Here is a 22,106-nt window from a genome sequence, read left to right as displayed (position 1 = left end):
CCCTAATAAAACCTAATTTACAAACTAGAAATAAATTATGATAAATTTAAAACATAAAAACCACACACATTGATAAATAAAATGAAGAAATTACTTAAAAATATAACAAAACATGATATATATGATAAATTTAAAACTTAAAAAAAACAACAACATATACATTCATAAAGTATGACAAATTTAAACCTAACTTACAAAATCAAAATGAAAAAGATACCTTGAATTTCGTGGGTTTTGGTGGGTTGTGTATAACCTATACAATGAAAAAAAATTAGTATAATAAAACTAAATCCCTAAAACATAATGAAGTTGAAGAATTTAAATTAAGCTTGAAAAAATAATACCTTGAAGAACAATACAAGAATGTTCGATAATGAAGTTTGAAGTTTGAAGAATGTTTTGAAGAATGTTCGATGTTTGAAGTTTGATAATGAACAAGAGAAGTTTGAGGGAATTCTGGAATAGAACTGCTGTTTGAAGAAGATGATGATGTTCGATGTTTGAAGAAGCCTGGAAAGTTTGAAGAAGTTTGATAATGTTCGATGTTTTTTCAATGAAGAAGATGATGAAGTTTGATGAAGATGAAGTTTGAAGAAACTGTTGTTCGCGTGCGTGTGTTTGTTTGTGGTAATGAAACAGAAGCTTAAGGCTTTTATATTATGAAAATATAAACGTTAGATCAGTATAAGGCGCCATTTTAATGTGCTATTTGCTGCGGTCAAAGAGATAAACCGCAGCAATTAATGCTGCTGATACAACTTTTCAACTGCTTTAAACGTATTTGCTGCGGGCCCATCATTAACCGCAGCAATTAAGGTAATTGAGTAACAGTTATTTGCTGCGGTCACAAGCTTAACCGCAGCAATTAAGCTTGCAATTGATTATTTGCTGCGGTTATGTCCAAAAACCGCAGCAATTGTTTGGCTTTTTTTTTTCTTAATCTTTTTCCTATTTATTGCTGCGTATATACAATAACCGCAGCAAATAATAAGCAGCAAATACGTTTTTTTCCACTAGTGGTCTCAGTAAACTTCATGACTCACATCATGAATCTCTAGCCTTCAATGCTGATAAGAAACCCTATCTTGAGAAAAACAAAGCACATGTTCTCACTCATTTTGGCCATAGATCAGACAAGCCTAAAGTTTCTGGCCTTGAACGTTCTGGATCCTATTTTTGTGAACATTGTAAAACATATGGCCACAGTCTTGAACGGTGTTGGAAGGTGGATGGTTATCTTCGAAGTTTTAAGAACAACCCTTAAAGAAGGCCCAATGGATCTGCTCATCTTGCACAAGGAGAGGCAGACACTGAGGATGAGGCCCTTATCACCACAAAACTCACCCACAGTCAATATAAACATCTTATAAACATGCTCAACAAAGGAGCCATTTGCTCTTCTGATAATGCCACTGCTCTTTTTGCAGGTATTTCTTATTTTGTTGCACATAATGGTAACTCTTCGATTCTTGATAGTGGAGCTTCGGATTACATGACTCATGATCTATCTCTCTTTCATTACTATATTTATGTTAGTTTCCAAGATCATATTATTACTATCCCAGATGATAGAAAAGTCCATGTTCAATTCATTGGTACAATTTGCCTTAATAATGGTGTTGAATTAAGAGAAGTCCTATATGTGCTTGAGTTTCATTTTAACATGATTTCTATTAGTAAATTGTGCCAAGATTTATCATTTTAGGTTTTATTCACTCTTATTGGTTGCTTCATTCAGGACAACTTGACCCAGAATCCATGGCTTCTTGGTAGAAGTCATTATGGCCTCTATCAAGAGTGGTGTTACCCAGCAACAAGACTGTGTATGATGCTGCCTCAAAATATTGTAAGACTTATAACAAAATTGCTATTCTCCCAAAAGATTGTCTGACTTCTCTAAAGATTGACATTTGTAATACTGTACACAAAAATAAGATTGCTTGTAGTTCAAAATTGTGGCATCTTAGATTAGGCCATATACCTATGAATCAAATAAAAGTATTGGATCCATCTTTGATATATGATACTGATTCTTCTTTCTGTACTATTTGTCCACTGGCCAAACAAACAGGATTAGCTTTCTTTTCCAGTATTACAAGAAGCTCTAAACCCTTGAAGCTCATACATGTTGATATGTGGGGACCATATAGATTCAAAACTAGACAACTTCACAATGGTTTTCTCACCATAATTGATGACTATAATAGATTTACTTTCACATTTCTTATCACACACAAGAGTTGTTGGCCTCTTAAGGTTTTGATGATGACTTCACTTATAAACAAATATATTGTTAGAGATTGTTTTGTAGGTATATATCCGATTTAGTTTGAATCGTTGATGAAGCCTATGACTTGGTTCGTGGAAGATGTACATGTCTTAATATGTCCAAGATGTTAGAATAATGTTCAAAGTAGATGTACAGTCTACTGTTCCTAAAATGAACATTCTGACTGAAGTTGAAGCTGGAGACAGTACACTGTTCCTACGTAGCAGGTCTGGAGAATAGCATCGACTGGAAAATTGCGAATACTTTATTTTCTGTTTTTAAGTTGATGTAACGGTTTAGAATTAATTAGTTGCTTAATTAAATTAATTTTATTAATTGGCAAAAAGTTTTTTTAAACACCTAAAAATATGGAGAAGACTTATTTCTCATTTTGACTTAGTCTCCTATAATTTCGGACACCTAAGAGAATTGTTCACTACGTTGAATAAGTCTCCTATAATTTAGGATCTTCCTAGTGACCCATGTACCATTAACCGTATAAGAGAACCACAGTTATTTTACACCTCTACTTTCAAATAACTTCCCAATTTCTTTGGGAGCAAGTAGGAAAATGGAAGTCATGGGGTGAGTGCACTACATGGAGATAGTGGACGTTAAGCTTATAGTAACTGCTGGCTGTTCCCTCTATAAATAGAAGGGACTTTGCTCGAACCAAAAAATGAATCTAAGAGAATCCAAGAGAAAAAAAAAGAGTGTCCATTAAAGGGAGATCATCTTAAGAAAAATATTTTCAGTTTTCCAATGCCAATTAATTCATTATATTTTTCTTGAGCAACTACTTAATTTTAATCTTCTTGAGAAATAGCCTTGTAAGGGTTAATGAGTGTTTTGTTGTAATTAGACTTGTGGGAAGTCTAAGGGAATAGAGAAGGGAAACGTGAGAAGAGAAAGAGAAGGAGAATAGAAAAAGAGAATTAGGCCTAGAGTAGAGAAGCTTCAAGTGAAGCAAACATTGTTTTGTGTAATTGTAATTGATTGCCTAAACATAGTGAGAATTTTGAAATCCCGGGGGGTCGTGGTTTTTCCTTCTTATTAGGCCAAGAAGGTTTCCACGTAAAATCTTTGTCTCCTTTTTATTTCTTGCTTCTTAAGTTTAAGTTTTATTTTGTTTGCTAAAATTCTGCAAGTTAGAGCAAAAACGTAGTACAACTCAATACACAACAATTCACCCCCCCCCCCCCCCCCCCCCCCCCCCCCTTTTGTTGCTTTTGATCATCTCTTCATATTCCAACAAGAGTGAATATCCTACTCTCATCAAATAATTTGTCCTACTTGTTGAACACCAATTTGATGCCAAAGTTAAAATTATCCGAAGTGATAATGCCAAAGAAATCACTGAGGGGGCTGCTCTTCTTTTTTACAAACACCATGGCATTTTTCTTCAAACCAATTGTAGAGACACTCCCCAACAAAATGGGGTTGTTGACCGGAAGCATAAACATCTTCTTGAGGTTGCTATAGCCTTATCTTTTCAATCTAAACTCCCTCAGTCCTTTTGGGGTGACTGTTTGCAATGTGCCACATTCCTCATCAATAGAACCCCTACATCCACTCTCAATGGCCTTACACCTTATGAACAACTCTACCAAAAGCTCCTTGATTATCTATCCTTAGAGCTTTTGGGTGCCTAACTTATGTTTCTACAATCAAGTAAGGGAGGCATAAGTATGCCCCCAGAGGTACCCCTCATGTTTTCATTGGATATTCTCCTAAACATCAAGGTTACAAACTCTGTAACCTTGCTACCCAACATGTTTTTGTATCTAGGGATGTTACTTTCTTTGAGAGACACTTTTCTTATTATTATCTGAGTCGTTCCCAATCCTCCACACCCTTACAACAATTTTTTCTGCCTACTTTCACTTCTGAACCTTACATAATAGACCATCTTGATCCTTACCTTCCTTTTTCCACTTCTTTCAATCCCACAAAACCAAGCATCCCTCCTGCATCCACAACCCCTTTCATATCTGCCCCTTCTCCCTCTTCTATTCCACTTCCTTCTCTTGTCTCTTCACCTCCACCTTCTCTTCGTAGATCCCAAAGACATCATAAACAACCCTCTCACCTTTAAGCATACCAAGGTAATCATGTTACCTCTAATCATTGGCATAATCTCATTTCTTCTCAAGCCCTCTCTGTCTCCCGTAATATTAAATAGTGATAATGTCATAATAACAATGACATCATCGTCATTGAGTTTTGGAAGGAAAGCTTTTGTTGAGGTTGTAACACATAAGCAATATTAAATAGTGATGATGTCAGTTGTGTTTTGTTTTAATAATAGTTATAGATAGATTCTCATAGCAAGATGAAATTGGATCTCGAGACAATATTTATGTTTTAAATTCAAATGCTTCCTTTGTTTTTTAGTAATTAATATTTAGACTTTTAGTTTTTACATTTAATATGTGTAAATGAAAATATGCATGCTAAAAATTCAAAAAGTTGAAATAATATTAGTACAGCTACTCTTGTGAGAGACCGTCTCTAAAAGAGACGACCACAAAACAAGAGGCCAACAGTTTTATTTTCTCTTTAATTTGTATTATTTGGGCTAGTTAGCCAATATATCTAATGCGTCTATTGAAAAGACCGTCTCTCACAACAATTTGTGATATTCAAATATGTAATATTAAGACCATTAAATTTAGTAAGAGACAACATGATTATGTTATTTTCTTTATACATTCAAGAAAGATAGTAAAATATATTGATGATAAATTGTGTTTACTGTTCAAGTGTAGCTAATACTCTCTCTTTTTTCATATATATTCTTCTCAAAAAGAATTTATGAATTTTAGTGTCAAATTTTCACTATGATTTCTTGTCGATTTATAAGAAAAAATATATTCATGTGGGATCTTGTTGAATTCATCTTAATATATGCTTTCTAAATATCAACTTTTAGAATTTTTAAAAACTAACAATTAAAATTATTTGATTTTAAAGTTTGCATTGGAATCTGTGAAAAAAAATAAATGAGATGAACATTTGAAAACAAAGGGAGTAAATAATAACAAAGGAAGTATAAAATACAGATTAATTTCTATTCATATTATTTAATAAATACGTTGTTAATTATATTACAAGATACACTAATACAACTTTAATAACTAATCACCACTTGCTTTACAAAAAAATAACAAATAAATATAATAATAATCTAAACACCAATAGAAAAATATTATGCTAGTTAATCAAGACCTAGCTCAACAAATCATTAGATACTAAGCCATAAAATCTAATTTCAAGTATAAAAATACATAAAATAATATGTTTTATTTTTTATTCGCTTTTATTCTTAGGGGATTAATATTTAATTTTTTTAGGAGGGCTAGGGATATAAGTCGAATTATTTGGTCCTGACCCATGCTTAACATTAGCTTCAGTCCCCTTTATATTCTTCAGATCAACATCAAAATTTTGTTTTAGAAGCCTAGTGCTATTTCCAAATTGAATAAGCCCATTAAAACATATTAGTAATGAAATAACTACGATTATTATTTTCTTAACATATTTAGGGAGGCACATTTTTTTGGACATATTTGGACGTATGAGTAAAATAATAGTATATATTAATAATTTGCTATTTATTTTGAGAGATGTTTAGAAATACTTGCAAAGATATGAATATTTAATGCACATAATGTGGGTATTTATAAGCATGCATGATTTTGAATATGGACGAGATAATTTCATATTTTTGTGAATAATAGTTAGAGTATAAGACCGTCTCTATGGTGAAGTAAAATATTGAACAATACAGACTTGATCGTAACTGCATGTAAAAATAATGGTCAAACACACTAATATACACGGCCATAATACACGTTTTAGAATTCATATAGACTTTGAAAATAATGTCTCGATCATGAAGCAATGGTTTGTGTTTATAGTATGCATGGTTGGATAGAGGGGTAGAGCAAAAATTGAAATATATTTTAAATTCTTGTGCAATCTTAAAAATTAAAATATTTTTCTAACAACTTTGTATATTTAGATACTAAATGTATACTACATAATTTAATATTGAGCTCCCAATTTTTCGAGGCCCTATGCGGTGGAACATGTTGAACATGTTTAGAACCTCCCATGGTTGGGCACTTCTTAGATTGGGAATAATGTGTTGCTCGATGTCTGTAAGATGAATGTTAGAGTATATAACATATTCTGGGGCCTCAACCATAATTGAGGAGTTCGTCGAACGAGCAGCATGTTCTGTGTCGTTCATTTGTCCAAACTCGTTCTATTAATCTTTATTTTTTTGATGGAATTCTAATGTTAGAGATTTTATTTATCCAATAATTAGCTCATTATAAGGAGATTTACTAGCTATAATACCGGGCATTTAGTATGGTTTTATGGGGGTTGCATAGGTGAATTTTTTTTTTACGATCACTTTTAATCCCTTCATTACAACTATGGCTTGAAGAATTAATAATTTCTGGAATTTCGTTTTTGAAAGATACTGTTTTTTCCTCCTATTTATTACTTAGAATCATATTCTATATATACATGAGCATTTATCAATTAGTAACTAACACAAAGTAACTGCCTAGTAACTGCAATGTAAATGTAACTGCAATGTATATAATGTAACTGCACTTCAATACTCCCCCTCAAGTTAGGTCGTGGGATCACCGATGCCTAACTTGCATAAAGTGTTATTGAAGACCTGTGATGAAACTGCTTTTGTGAGAATGTCTGCTAGTTGGTCTTTAGATCTGATAAAGGGCAGATGGATGACCTTGCTTTCTAGTTTCTCCTTGATAAAGTGTCGATCGATCTCTACATGTTTCGTTCTATCATGTTGGACTGGGTTCTCGGAGATGCTTATTGCTGCTTTGTTATCACAATACAGACGGCTTGCCTGTGTCTGGTGAAAGCCGAGTTCTCCTAGGAGTTTCCTAATCCATAGAATCTCTGTAACTCCCTTTGCTATCCCTCTGAATTCTGCTTCAGCACTGGACAAAGCAATCACCTTCTGTTTCTTACTCTTCCAAGTGACTAGATTACCCCCTACAAGAGTGAAGTATCCTGAAGTAGACTTCCTGTCATCCCGATCACCAGCCCAATCTGCATCTGTGTAACCAATAAGATCAAGATTATCATTTTTTGAGTAGAAGACTCCTTTATTACTGGTTCCCTTCAAGTATATCAGGATCCTCAGGACTGCTGCCATGTTCTCTACTTGAGGTTGATGCATAAACTTGCTTACAATCCCTACGGCGTAGGCAATATCTGGTCTCGTGTGGGATAAGTAGATCAGCTTTCCCACTATCCGTCTATAGCGATCTTGATCTGCTGCTTCTGCCCCTTTAACAATTTGTAAACCATGATTAGCTACCATAGGAGTATCTGCGGGCTTGCAGTCTAACATGCCTGTTTCTGCTAAGAGATCTGAGACGTACTTTCTCTGATTGATGAATATCCCCCTTTTTGATCTTAGAACTTCTATTCCTAGGAAGTATTTCAGTTGTCCCAAATCCTTCATCTCAAATTCTTGGAATAATTTGCTCTTGAGACGGTCAATTTCCTTAGAGTCGTTTCCGGTAATCACCATATCATCTACATAAATCACGAGGCATGTAATTTGTTTTCCACTTCGCCTGAGAAATAGAGTATGGTCTGAGTTGCTCTGTTTGTAGCCAAATCTCTTCATTGCTGTAGTGAATCTTCCAAACCACGCTCTAGGGGACTGTTTCAAGCCGTATAGTGCTCTTTTAAGTCGGCACCCCTCTCCTTGGCTATACTTGTCTGAATACCCGGGTGGTGGCTCCATGTATACCTCTTCTTCAATCTCCCCATGTAGGAAGGCATTTTTTACATCAAATTGAAACAGAGGCCACTCTTTATTTGCTGCTACGGAGAAGAGGACTCGAATAGTATCGATTTTGGCCACAGATGAGAATGTTTCCGAGTAGTCTACCCCGTAGGTTTGTGTGTACCCTTTAGCAACAAACCTTGCTTTATACCTCTCAATGGTTCCATCAGCATGATATTTGACTGAGAAAACTCATTTACAACCAACCGTCTTCTTATCACCTGGTAGTCTGCACTTCTCCCACGTTCCGTTTTTCTGGAGAGCCACGATCTCTTCGTCCATAGCTTGCTTCCACTTTGGTTCTTGGAGAGCTTCTTTAATGGTTTTCGGAATGATACTGGAATAAAGAGATGCATTGAAGGCAACAGCTGTTTGTGAAAGTTGTTCATCATCCGATCTACCAATAGGACATCGGGATCTCTGGGATTCATACTCGGGATCATACCTCTTCGGGGGCATTCCTCTTGTACTTCGAGGGGGCAAATTATATTTCCTGGGGACAACAACACTCCTTGGCACAATGTGGTCAGGGGATATATCAATGAGAAGAGTAGTAGGACTCGGTGTTACCTCTCTTTCAGTCGGATGATCAGGGACTGGAGTAGTAATCTCTGGAGTAGTAGTCTGAGGAGATGATTCAGTGTCAATGTCTGTGGCAATATCGGTGGTAGTGCCTACTTGCTCTTTGGGAGCTCGACTGTCAACCAAAGGATGAGTCAACCAGCTGAGATCCTCACTCATACTCTCCCCCTGAGATCGAGGGTGGGTGTAGTAGGAGGAATGTTCAAGGAAGTCACAGTCCATGGTGGTGTAAAGCTTGTGATGGATAGGATCATAACATCGATAGCCCTTTTGCGTAGTGCCATACCCAAGAAACACACATTTGACTGCCCGTGGTTCAAACTTAGTGCGGGCTCGTGATGGAAGATGGACATACACAACACACCCAAAAATGCGAGGCGGAAGGGAGTGAGAAGAGGGAACAGGAGTAAACGTATTGAGTGTGGCAAGAGGGGTCTAGAATTGGAGGCTTTTTGTGGGAAGTCGATTAGTGAGATAGGTGGCAGTCGCAATGGCCTCAGGCCAAAAGTGTACAGGTACATGAGTGTCAAATATGAGAGCCCGTGCCATCTCAAGAAGGGTACGGTTTTTACGTTCAGCCACCCCATTTTGTTGTGGAGTGTCGGGGCAAGATGTTTGATGAATAAGACCATGTTCAAGGAAAAACTGTTTCATTGCAACTGATATATATTCACCACCATTATCTGAGCGAAGTATTTTAGGTTTTGCATGAAATTGAGTGAGAATCATGTTATAAAATTTTACAAATACATCAAAAACCTCAGATTTGTGTTTCAAAAAATAAACCCTGCACATTCGAGAATAATCATCAATAAATAGCACAAAATATGAAAAACTATGAGAGTCAGTATGCGGGGCTGGACCCCATACATCAGAATGCACTATATCAAATGGTTTGGGTGCACGGGTGTTACTAGGAACATAGGACTGTTTGTGACTCTTAGCTAAGATACAAGTTTCACAATCTAGAGATGCATTACAACTATTAAGTGAAGGAAAAAGTTTTTTTAGATAACCTAAGGATGGATGACCTAAACGGCGATGCCAAGTCCTCAATTGGTGAGCAGGAGATCCATGAGCAAGCATTGCACCACTATTTTATATCACCTCATCGACATAGTATAGTCCACCTCGTTCAATACCACGTCCAATGATCGTCCCCGTCTGAGCATCCTGCACAATATAATTAGCAGAGGTTAACAGCACAGTACAGTTTAAGTCCTTTGTTAGCTGACTGAGCGACAATAATTTATGAGACAAACTAGGAATTAACAAGCAATTTTTAAGATGGAGAGAGGGAGAGATATTGACTGCTCTAGCATTGGCAACCGGTACACATGCCCCATTAGCTGTCTGGATGTGGGTTTTGTTAGTTGGATGGGTGTATAAAAGATCATTGGGGTCAAATGTCATAGTATCGCTAGCCCCACAGTCAAATATCCATTGAGAGTGTGTGTTATGACTAAGAAGGCATTTGGTATGGCTAGGTTGTGGGCTAGAGGAGCAAATGGGCCGGGGCTTGGAACTTGGGCCGGAAAATAAAGGTTGGGGTGGGTGTGAGGTGAGTGTTAGGGTTTTCTGGTTATAAAAGGGAGGTTGGGGGTCTTTGGGATAATTGGGCGTCCCTTTCCCTTCCCTTTTGCTGACGGCTGTTGCTCTTCTCTCTCCTCTTTCTTCCCACTTCTGATTCTCACCATTTTTGGCTCTATGCTCTGAGGTTACCGTTGCTTCTCCTTCCCCTGTGCTTCATCCTTCTAGTTCACCTGATTTTTGACATGATGTTGGTAGATTGGCAGTACTGAGGTTAGCCTTGCCGCCGGTCCGGCTTGCCGGTGCCTTGGTGGCGGCTCTCCTTTTCTGTAGATCGTCCCACCACTCGGGGTATCCCACAATTTTGAAGCACCCCTCCTTTGTATGCCTGGAACCACCACAGTGAGTGCATCGAAGTTTTCTCCGGTCATCCTCTTCTCGGCTTCTTTGGAAAGGTTTGTTTCTCGTGGCTAACCCCGAGCCTATCTCTGAGGGACCAGTTCCCGATGATGAGACACCGGTCATAATTTTCCGGCGTGCGATCTCTCGCCTGATTGATGCGTAGGCGGTTTCCACCATCGGTAAAGGTACACTATTGAGGATGTCCCTCTTCTCTTTGTCAAGATCGTCGTTAATCCCAGTTAAGAATTGATAGAGTCTCTGTCTTTGAATGAACTTATTGAATTCTGTTATATCCTGTGGGCAAATCATTGGATTTGGCATTCTCCTATCGATTTCTTTCCATATCGTGTTGAGTTTACCGTAGTAAACCTCAATAGTGTCGTTGTTTTGCTTCAATGTTGCTGCCTTTGAACTCAAATCGAAGATTTGCAATTCGTCCTTACCACATCCTAAGAGACTTTCGATCCCTTGCCATAGGTTGTGTGATGTTGTATAGTCTAGGAATTGATTTACAATATCTCCATCTATGTTCTCGATTATCCACGCTATGACCATGGCATCTCTTTGTTCCCATTGGGAATAGTTGGGGTCTGATGGTTGCGGGGGTCCGGCAGTGATATGACTGAGCCGCCCCTGACCTCCAATTGCTACATGCATTAACTTGCACCATTTCGTATAATTGCGTGGTATGTTAGTTTTTCTGAAATTTTTAGTGATGTTGGATTTTCGGTTTGATTGGTTATTTTGTTGAGTTTCTGAAACATCTGAAACATTTGTTCCATCTGTTCTAAAGACATTAGGGTTTGGTGGGTTTGTTCTTCTGTTGAATCGGCCATTTGTAGGTAAGAACTAGTAGATGATGAGTCCTTCCCGGATCTAAACCCTAAGGCTCTGATACCATGAAGAATTAATAATTTCTGGAATTTCGTTTTTGAAAGATACTCTTTTTTCCTCCTATTTATTACTTAGAATCATATTCTATATATACATGAGCATTTATCAATTAGTAACAAACACAAAGTAACTGCCTAGTAACTGCAATGTAAATGTAACTGCATTGTATATAATGTAACTATACTTCAATATGGCTAAGTTAGGAGGAAATATACATCCACGTTGAATCATAATACTCGACTAGGTTTTGGGAATTTTTCTTCCTTTTAAAAAATTTTTCTAGGTCTATCGACTTAGCAATCTTCTTAGTCCTTTTATGATTCGATTAAGGTTAGTTTTCTCTCCTTTTCCTATTAACCTTATATTTTAAAAGACCAAAGTTTCAAACAAGTGTATAACCAAGTGAAAAATATTATAAAAGTCATAATCTATTTTTAGAGAGTCCCATCTCGTAGAAGCTCGAGCTTAAAAATTGGTGGAGTGGCGGCTCCCATCACAGTTAGAGTGTGGCATATGTTCCTCCTCTAGCTAGACCCTTACATATATTAGATAGTCATTACTATGTGTGTTGTGTAAATGTGATTTTAGGTCTAAGTAGATCCATTGGATGAATCTTATAGTTACCAGGTGTAGGTGACTATAGCAAATATGTTATTTACATTCGTGTAATGAATGTGAAAAATTATTGAAAGTATTCAAGAACTGAAAACGAAAACTGAGAACCGAGAAACTTAAAAATCAAGGCTTGAAATGTACTTTGCATATCTCGTGAATATATTATGATCATCATAGTATTATATTGTTGAGGAGTTTGTACTCGGCATAGGTGAAACAGACTGTTCTTTTCTAGAGATAGGTTTAATATAATATAATAGTAAGTAATGCTAAAGCGGAAGTCTATCGAACCGTGATTATTGTGAAAAAGAAATAAAACAAAACAGTATTTTCAAAAAAAAAACAAATAAAACTTAAATCATTAAAATATAATTTTACATATTACATCTTGCTTTAATACATAATTATCGTTATTACATACCCATTATATAAATTACATATATACAATATCCTAATATCACATAGACAATACAATTGCTTCTTAATATCCTCATGAAAAGTCATCTGCAGCATCTGCTCCCATTATAAGGGAACAACCGATGGAAATCGGTCAGCTAATAAACCGAGTATAAAAACTTGACAGCATAATACAAGTATTCAAATATGTGCATTTCAATAAGTATATGTAAAAGGGTTTATGCAATATAGAGGGTTCTTTTTTTTGTGTTAATTTTATATATATATATAACTTTTGGTCCTTCTGCTTGAGTACCAGGGCGTGATTTACTAATACTTCTGCTTGAGTGTTAAGGCGTGGAATTCGATTACTTATTTAATGAATGCAACACATATGATCTTTGTTTGATATATGTAAGGGCCTGTTAGGGTGAGGTAAACCAAAACCCCTAACTTAGTGGGAGTCGTCACTCCTCCAGTACAATGTTGCTCGAGCCACAGGTCAGGTTAAATAACCTTACCGTGTTCACCGTATTTTACGTGCCGGAAAACACGTCCCACGTTTTTTACATGCCGGAAGCATGGTTTGGCATTTCCTTACTATCAAGCCTTTTTATTATCATGTTGTTGTTTTCATATAAATGCAACATTACAATATCATATAATAGAAATAAAATTATAACAACTTACATGTAAATAATCTTTTATTATTAAACTAAATCAAAACTTAAATGGGTCTTTAGTACTTATTTATAGATTAATTTTCAATTAGCTTTATTAATTTCTTAATAATCAATTTCTTTAATCTCTATTTATTATAAATGATAAAATAAATATTTTCATCATAAATAAATACTAAAAATGTCTTTAAAAGGACATATTGGGTTTATTATAGATCCTAGCCTATTTATCCAAATTTTTAGAAAATAAAATTTTAGTTTATTTAATTAATTTCTTAATAGCTTAGTTTTAGATTTAGTACATGAATAATTAATTTCCTTAAGATTAAAATCTAAACAAAATATTTTAAAAATTAACTTATTATTAAATGAGTTGGTGTATATTTTTATTCACCAAAATAAAATAATTTTAATTATTGTTTTCACTTTTCTCTCTTTTCACCTATTATAACAATTTAGATTATTAATTTATTTCTTTAAAATTTAAATATCACAAAATTTCACAAAAATTATTTAAATGAAAAGAAAATGCAGTAAAAGTAAAATAAATTATTTTTTTCCAGAATTATATAATTTTAACCCAATTTATGAATTTCCTTATTTTATGCGTTTTTTTAGAAAAAATTAATAATAGTATTTATACTCAACTATAATTCACGAAATTAATAAAACATTTATATCTTATATATATATATATATATATATATATATATATATATATATATATATATATATATATATATATATATATATATATATATATATATATATATATATATATATATATATATATATATATATATATATATATATATATATATATATATATATATATATATATATATATATATATATATATATATATATATACATATATATATATGTACAGAAAATTATTCGTTTAATAATATTAATATTTACTATTTTAATTAAAATTATTTCAATTTATGCTTTTTTAGAAATTAAAATGAATAAATCATATAAATTAAATTACAACGAATTAATTCACCAAAATTTACAGAAAATTTAATTTATATATTATAAACACATATAAAATTTATGGGCATAATTTTATGTAAATAAATATATGTAAGAGTTTATACCTTTAATAGTTTCACTATTGATCAATTTTCTTTGTTGTAGAATTTCTAGCCACAAAATTAGCTTCCTCCCATTGAATTTTTATAATTAACACTAAATACTATTATTAGGAAATTTTTGAGGATTTTTAGGAATTTTTTCTAGGATTTTTTGAGTTTTTTTAGGAATTAGCTTTTATTTGAGAGTAATTTTTCTAATTTTCTTTCTCTTATTATATATTTTTTTCTTTTATCCACGGTATGCTTTGGATGTAAATAGGCTAAGATTATAAACTTAATTTATTATTTTAGTTTTTTTTCCTTCATGGGCAAGAAAATAAGGATAAGAACTAAATGGAAATTATGCCACCTATCCCACTTGCCGCCAACTCCAAGATATTTTATTTTTATATATATTTTTTTTTAATTTTATTATTGTATATATTTTTTTAATCATAAATTAATATAGGAAATAAAAAGATTAAGTTATTGTAGGTAATTTAGCTAGACTTAATATTTAGGAAATTTATTTTAAGAGAAATAAATCATATTTATAAGAAAATCAAGAAATTAAACGATTGGAATAAAATTCGAAATGGCATTAAAAAGAAAATAATAAAACGAAACGATTATTGAATTTGTCAAAATATTTAAGATTAAGAAAAAGGGTTTGTTACAACTGTTCCCCCCTTAACATAGTTTCGTCCCGAAACTTGAACCTAAAAGAACAATTAGGGATAGCGTTCTCTCATATCAATTTCGCTTCCCCAAGTTGCTTTTTCGACATGATGGTTCGACCATAGCACTTTAACTTGAGGTATTATTTTATTCCTCAATTCTTTCACTTGACGATCCAAAATTCTAATTGGTCTTTCTTCATAAGCTAGGTTTTCATCAATTTGGAGGGGTTCGTGAACTAACACATGTGATGGGTCGTGGATATACTTTCTCAACTGAGAAACATGGAATACATTATGAACTCTAGCTAAATCCGGGGGTACAGCTAGTTCGTATGCCACTTCCCCTACTCTTTTCAAAATTTCAAAAGGTCCGATAAATTTAGGGCTTCATTTCCCTTTTATCCCAAAGAGTTGGACTCCTTTCGTTGGTGAAATCTTTTGAAATACTTTATCACCTTCATCAAATTGCAAAGCTCTACGATGGTTGTCTGCATAACACTTCTGTCTACTTTGTGCTGCCTTTAAGTTCTCTTGCACCACCCTCAAGCTATCAATAGAGTCTTGGATAAGATCTGGTCCTTCAGGCACATTTCGGTCCATTTGATCCCATCACAACGGCACTCGACATTTTCTCTCGTATAAGGCTTCGTTTGGTGCCATCTTGATGCTGGTTTGATAGTTGTTGTTGTATGAAAACTCTATCAAAGACAATTTATGCTCCCATTTTCCACCAAATTCAAGAATACAACATCTCAAAAGATCCTCTAATGTCTGGATGGTTCTTTCGGTTTGGCCACCAGTAGCCGGATGAAATGCGGTACTTAAACATAGTTTAGATCCGAATACTTCTTGCAACCTTTTCCTAAATCGCGACAAAAATTTTGGATCTCTGTCAGACACAATGGTTCTCGGTACTCCATGTAATCTTATAATTTCTCAAACATAAGCGTCAACCAATTGTTTTACTGACCATGTTCACTTCATTGGCAGGAATCTTGCAACTTTGGTCAATCTATCAACTATTACCCAAATTGTGTCATTTCCTCGTTGCGTTCTTGGTAATCCAACTACAAAATCCATGGATATGGAATCCCATTTCCATTCAAGAATTTCTAGTGGTTGAAGTAGTCCAGAACTTTTCTACCTTTTAAATTTCACCTTCTGGCAAATCAAACACCGAGATACAAATTCAGCTACATCTTTTCTCATACCTTTCCACCAAAATAGTTTTCTTAATTATTTAATCATCTTATCTCTACCAGGGTGTAAGTGAAACATTCCTTGGTGTCCTTCTTTCACAATCTCTTCTTTCAGCTATGTGTTGTCTGGTATACACAATGTCCCGTTCATTCTTAGTTCGACTTTCTCACCCACTTCAAACGCTTCTGTGTCTTTTCTTTGAACTCGAATGATTATCTCGATTATCTAGGTATCTTCTTGTTGTGCTTCTATAATTCTTTCGAACAAAGTCGGTTTTATAGTCCTTGCTCCCAAATACTCAACAACTTGTTAGTGATTAACAATTTCTAGATCTAACTTCTGGATTTCTCGTTATAGTTCCCAAGGTACCGTCATTATAGCATTTACAGATATCCTCGGCCTTCTACTCAATGCATCTACCACTTTCTTTGCTTTTCCAGGATGATAATTTATGTCAACTTCAAAGTCTTTAATGATTTCCAGCCACCGCCTTTGTCGCATATTCAGCTTGATGATCAGTAAAGATCTTGCATGGTACTCCATAGAGATAATGTCTCCATAACTTCAGGGAAAAAATTACGGCTGCTAGTTCAATGTCGTGTACTGGATAATTCAACTCATGTGGCCTTAATTGCCTTAACGCATAAGCTACTACTTTGCCTTCTTGCATTAGCACACATCCCAAACCTTCCTTCGATGCATCAGAATATACCTCAAATGCTTTCCCACAGTCGGGCATGGTCAACACAGGTGCAGTCGTAAGTCTCTTCTTAAGCACTTCTAGTGATTTACTATGCTTCTCGCCCCATTGAAACCGAACTCCTTTTTTAAGTAACTCATACAACGGTCGGGAAATTTTAGAAAAATTTTCGTCAAACTTCCTGTAATAGCCTGCTAAGCCTAAGAAACTTCTTACTTTAGTAACACTCTTTGGATTCGGCCACTCCATCACTGCCCTAATCTTTTCAGGGTCAACAGAAATTCCATCCTTCGAAACAACGTGCCCTAAGAAACTTTTCTAACCAAAATTCACATTTACCAAACTTGCCATAAAGTTTCTCCTTTCTCAATTTTTCCAAAACCATCCTTAAGTGCTTCTTATGTTGCTGTTCATTCTTCGAATACACCAATATATCATCAATAAACACAACTACAAACTTATCCAGGTAAGGGTTGAAGTCTTTTTGCATGAGACCCATGAATGTTGCTGGAGCATTAGTTAGACCAAATGGCATTACTAGAAACTCATAGTGCTCGTATTTGGTTCTGAATGCAGTCTTAGGAATATCTTCTTCAGAAATCCTTAATTGATGATAAGCAGACCTCAAATCTATCTTCGAAAAGACCCTTGCTCCCCCCAACTGATCAAAAAGGTCGACTATCCTTGGCAAAGGATAACGATTCTTGATGGTAATCTATTGATCTCCCTATAATCAATGCATAGCCTCATACTCCCATCTTTCTTTCTGACAAAGAGAACCGGAGCTCTCCATGGTGAAACACTAGGTCGAATGAAACCTTTTTCCAGCAATTCATCTAGCTGCTTCTTCAGCTCAGCTAATTCAGCTGGAGCAAAACGGTAAGGAGTTTTAGAAATAGGGGTGGTATCAGGAATAAGGTCAATATGGAAGTCTACTTCTCTTTTTGGAGGTGTACTCGGTAATTCTTCAAGAAACACATCAAAATATTCTTGAACGATCGGGGTTTCTTGCAAACTAGGTTTAGGTTTCACTTCTTCAGTAGTAACAAAACATAAGAACCCTTCATCTCCTTGTCTTATCATTTGTGATGCTTGAATTACAGAAATTGTCTCTAGCTGAGATTTTGAGTTCTTTCGAATACACTTCATTCCCTCGGGAATTTCTATTCTAACAACCTTTTCCTTACATAAAATCTTCGCTGAATATCTCTCCAACCAACCTATGCCCAAAATGATATCAAATATTCCCAAATCAAATTGAATTAAGTCAGCTGGTAAAAGATTCCCACAAATCTCCAATGGAAAATCATAAAAGATACGATCACACAGGAAAGGTGTACCATCAGGTAAATTGATATACAAGTGGGATTTTTGAGGTTTCAAAGAAATAGAAGATATTTTTGAGGTAACATACAATCTTCCCATTACAGTTTCGGCCTCGATGATCTTTTCCACATAACCTACATTTCCACTGTGTCGGCCTTGCTACAGTTTGAAACGGCTTCTTCCCCTCATTCTTGACCTTCTTATATCCACCGCCCCTACTAGATTCATTCTTTCTTTTATTAAACCTGTCTTCTTTTTCCAAGGCTTGATTGTACAAATAATCAAAATCTTGGTATCTAGGAGTGCCTTTTTGGATCCTGAGGTTCAGACCCTCAAAAAATCTAATCGCCTTGCCCCGATCAAAGATCACTATTTCAGTAGCGAATCTAGCCAGCTCTCTGAACTTACTTGCGTATTCGATCAATGACATAGTTCCCTGCCTCAGAAACAAGAATTCATTCTCTTTCTTTCTCTGAAGCGAGGGTGGGTAAAATTGATCACGAAGCTTCTTCATAAATTGTTCCCAAGTAGAATCTATGGCAGTTTGTTTTACAGTCCTCCACCATAATTCAGCAATGCCTGTTAAGTAGAATGCGGCTAATTTTACTTTCAACTTTGACGGGCAGTTTATGGCCTCTAATAGTTTCCCTATTTCTGCAATCCAATCCTCAAAGCGAACTGGATCAGGTTCTCCATCATATTTTGGAGGTTGATGACTAGACAATCTCTTGTAGAATTTCCCTTCATAATCTTCATGGGAACGACTCATCTGTTTCTCCATTAAATTCAACAGCCTCTCATTATTCCTTTCCATTATTCTTAACTAATTTACCAAAGCCTGAACTCTTGCATTTTGCGTCGTATCTTCAGAAAAATTGTCCCTCGTCTCTAAAACTTCACCTCTTACGATACACCCTCTACCACCACCTCTCGGCATCCTTTAATTAAGTAAGAAAGTTTTGCGTTAGCTATATTTTAAATCGCAAATCACAGTTTTTTTAGCACATAATACACATAAGCACATCATCATTGTTTTTTTTACATAAATAAAAAAAAGTTTCATTTAAAATACTAAATTTTGTTTTTCAAAAACGTAATTTATCACGGAGTTTCCTAATATCAGATAAGAAGATCCCACTGTTCGAATAACGTTGGCTTTGATACCAAGTGTAACGGACTGTTCTTTTCTAAATATAGGTTTAATATAATATAATAGTAAGTAATGCTAAAGCGGAAGTCTATCGAGCTGTGATTATAGCGAAAAAGAAATAAAACAAAACAGTATTTTCAAAAAAAACAAAGAAAACTTAAATCATTAAAGAAAACTTGAGTGTTAGGGCGTGGAATTCGATTGCTTATTTAATGAATGCAACACATATGATCTTTGTTTGATATATGTAAGGGCCTGTTAGGGTGAGGTAAACCAAAACCCCAAACTTAGTGGGAGTCGTCACTCCTCCAGTACAATGTTGCTCGAGCCACAGGTCAGGTTAAATAACCTTACTGTGTTCGCCGTATTTTACGTGCCGGAATACACTTCCCACGTTTTTTACATGCCGGAAGCATGGTTCGGCATTTCCTTACTATCAAGCCTTTTTATTATCATGTTACTGTTTTCATATAAATGGAACATTAAAATAACATATAATCGAAATAGATTTATAACTACTTACATATAAATAATCATTTATTATAAAACTAAATCAAAACTTAAATGGGTCTTTAGTATTTATTTATAGATTAATTTTAATTTAGTTTTATTAATTTCTTAATAATCAATTCTTAAATGTCTATTTATTATAAATGATAAAATAAATAGTTCCATCATAAATAAATATTAAAAATGTCTTAAAAAGGATATATTGGGTTTATTATAGATCCTAGCCCATTTATCCAAATTTTAAGAAAATAAAATTTTATTTTATTTAATTAATTTCTTAATAGCTTAATTTTGGACTTAGTACATGAATAATTAATTTCCTTAAGATTAAAATCTAAAAAATATATTTTAAAAATTAACTTATTATTCAATGAGTTGGTATATATTTTTATTCACCAAAATAAAATAATTTTAATTATTGTTTTCACTTTTCTTTCTTTTCGCCTATTATAACAATTTAGATTTTTAATTTATTTCTTTAAAATTTAAATATCATAAAATTTCACAAAAACTATTTAAATGAAAAAAAATGCAGTAACAATAAAATAAATTACTTTTCCAGAATTATATATTTTTAACTCAATTTATGAATTTCTTTATTTTATGCATCTTTTTAGAAAAAATTAATAATAATATTTATACTCAACTATAATTCACGAAATTAATAAACAATATATATCTCATATATATATATATATATATATATATATATATATATATATATATAGAAGAAGACTAATTTGAATGTTTCAAACGTAATTTTGAAAATGAGACTAAGGAAGTAGGATTATTGACAAGATTAGTTCAATCCTGTAATTTGAATATCTGGTTGAATTGTAATATCGAGTACACTACACTTCTTTTTAACTTGGAATACGCGGTGGTCATCAAAAAATAGAACTTGGAAAAATTGTTAAAATAAGTAATTAATTTTAGATTTAATTATGAAATTATAAGAAGAAAAATTTGAGAATAGCAAAGTTATTCATAAGTTGTTAACTTTGCATACTTTTAAACTACAATACTTAACACTGTTTAAATTACAATACTCCTTGAAAAAAAAAATTTTTAATCTTATATTTACTCTATTTGATAATAAAAATCTCATTTTTTGTATTATTTATGTATCTAAAGTACTTTAGTTATTAATATTGGTTTTTGTGACACTCTTTTGAAACAAATATGTGGTGTAATAACAAGAAAGAGTTTCGGTGCAACTATACACATTTGAAGATGGAATAAAAAGTGATCGAGCAGTACTTTAAATGTATAAATGATACTTGCTCTGTTCCTAATGTTGTTACCATGAGAAATGTTCACGGAATTAAGAAATATGAAATATTTGTGATTGAATTAATGATAAAGTAAATAGTGAAAATATTCTATGGTGATTTTAATTGTAAGTGTGGAACATGTTGAAACCGCATAAATAAAGTAAAATGAAAATTAAATAGATAAGTACAAATAGAATTTTTGTGAATCACGTATTTTAGATTGGTTTGGTTTTGATTGTAATTGAAAATATGTATCGATTAAAATATTAGATTATGGAGATTTTGTAAAAAAGAAAGACAATTTTGTCTCATATATGTAAAAAAAATATTAAATATAACCAAAAAATCTAGGATGAAAAATTAAATGATTGTTCGTGGGAATAACAAATAAAATTGATTAAATTACATAATGAAATATCATTTAGAGGAACAGAGGAAGTGTTGTGCGACAACGGATGTAAAGATCAAAAAACAATAACGAAAAACAATAAAGATTCAAGCACACAATAAAGAAAATCACATCGTGAAATTAACGTGGTTCACTATCAACGTGATAGTTACATCCACCGGCACCGAGAATAAACTTTTCACTATAAATCGGGATATTACAAGACGAACGAGAAACCACAACAATGGCTCTCCAAGCTTTTTCTCTCTTAGTTTTCCTCACTTTGTGTTGTACGCATCGGATGCCCTAATTCTAATTACATGGGGCCTTTATATAGTATACCTCATAATAAAAAGAAATTAGAGTTAAGTAAATACAAAAGAAATCGTCAAAAACTATGAGTAACCCGCCAAAAAAAGTGGCAAAACCATTATCCCACAAAAACCGCAGTGTTCCGCGCCACGCGTAGATCTACGCGCCCTGCGTAGATCTACGCGCCTCGCGCAAGCGCGCCCCGCGTAGAACTCCGCGGTATGCGCTCAACATTCTGCCCAAGACAGAAGCTTCTACGCGCCCCGCGTAA

Source organism: Amaranthus tricolor, chromosome 3, assembly GCF_026212465.1.
Source record: "Amaranthus tricolor cultivar Red isolate AtriRed21 chromosome 3, ASM2621246v1, whole genome shotgun sequence".
Lineage (NCBI taxonomy): Eukaryota > Viridiplantae > Streptophyta > Magnoliopsida > Caryophyllales > Amaranthaceae > Amaranthus > Amaranthus tricolor.
The sequence above is the reverse complement of the archived record's forward strand: the minus strand, read 5'-3'. Positions refer to the sequence as shown.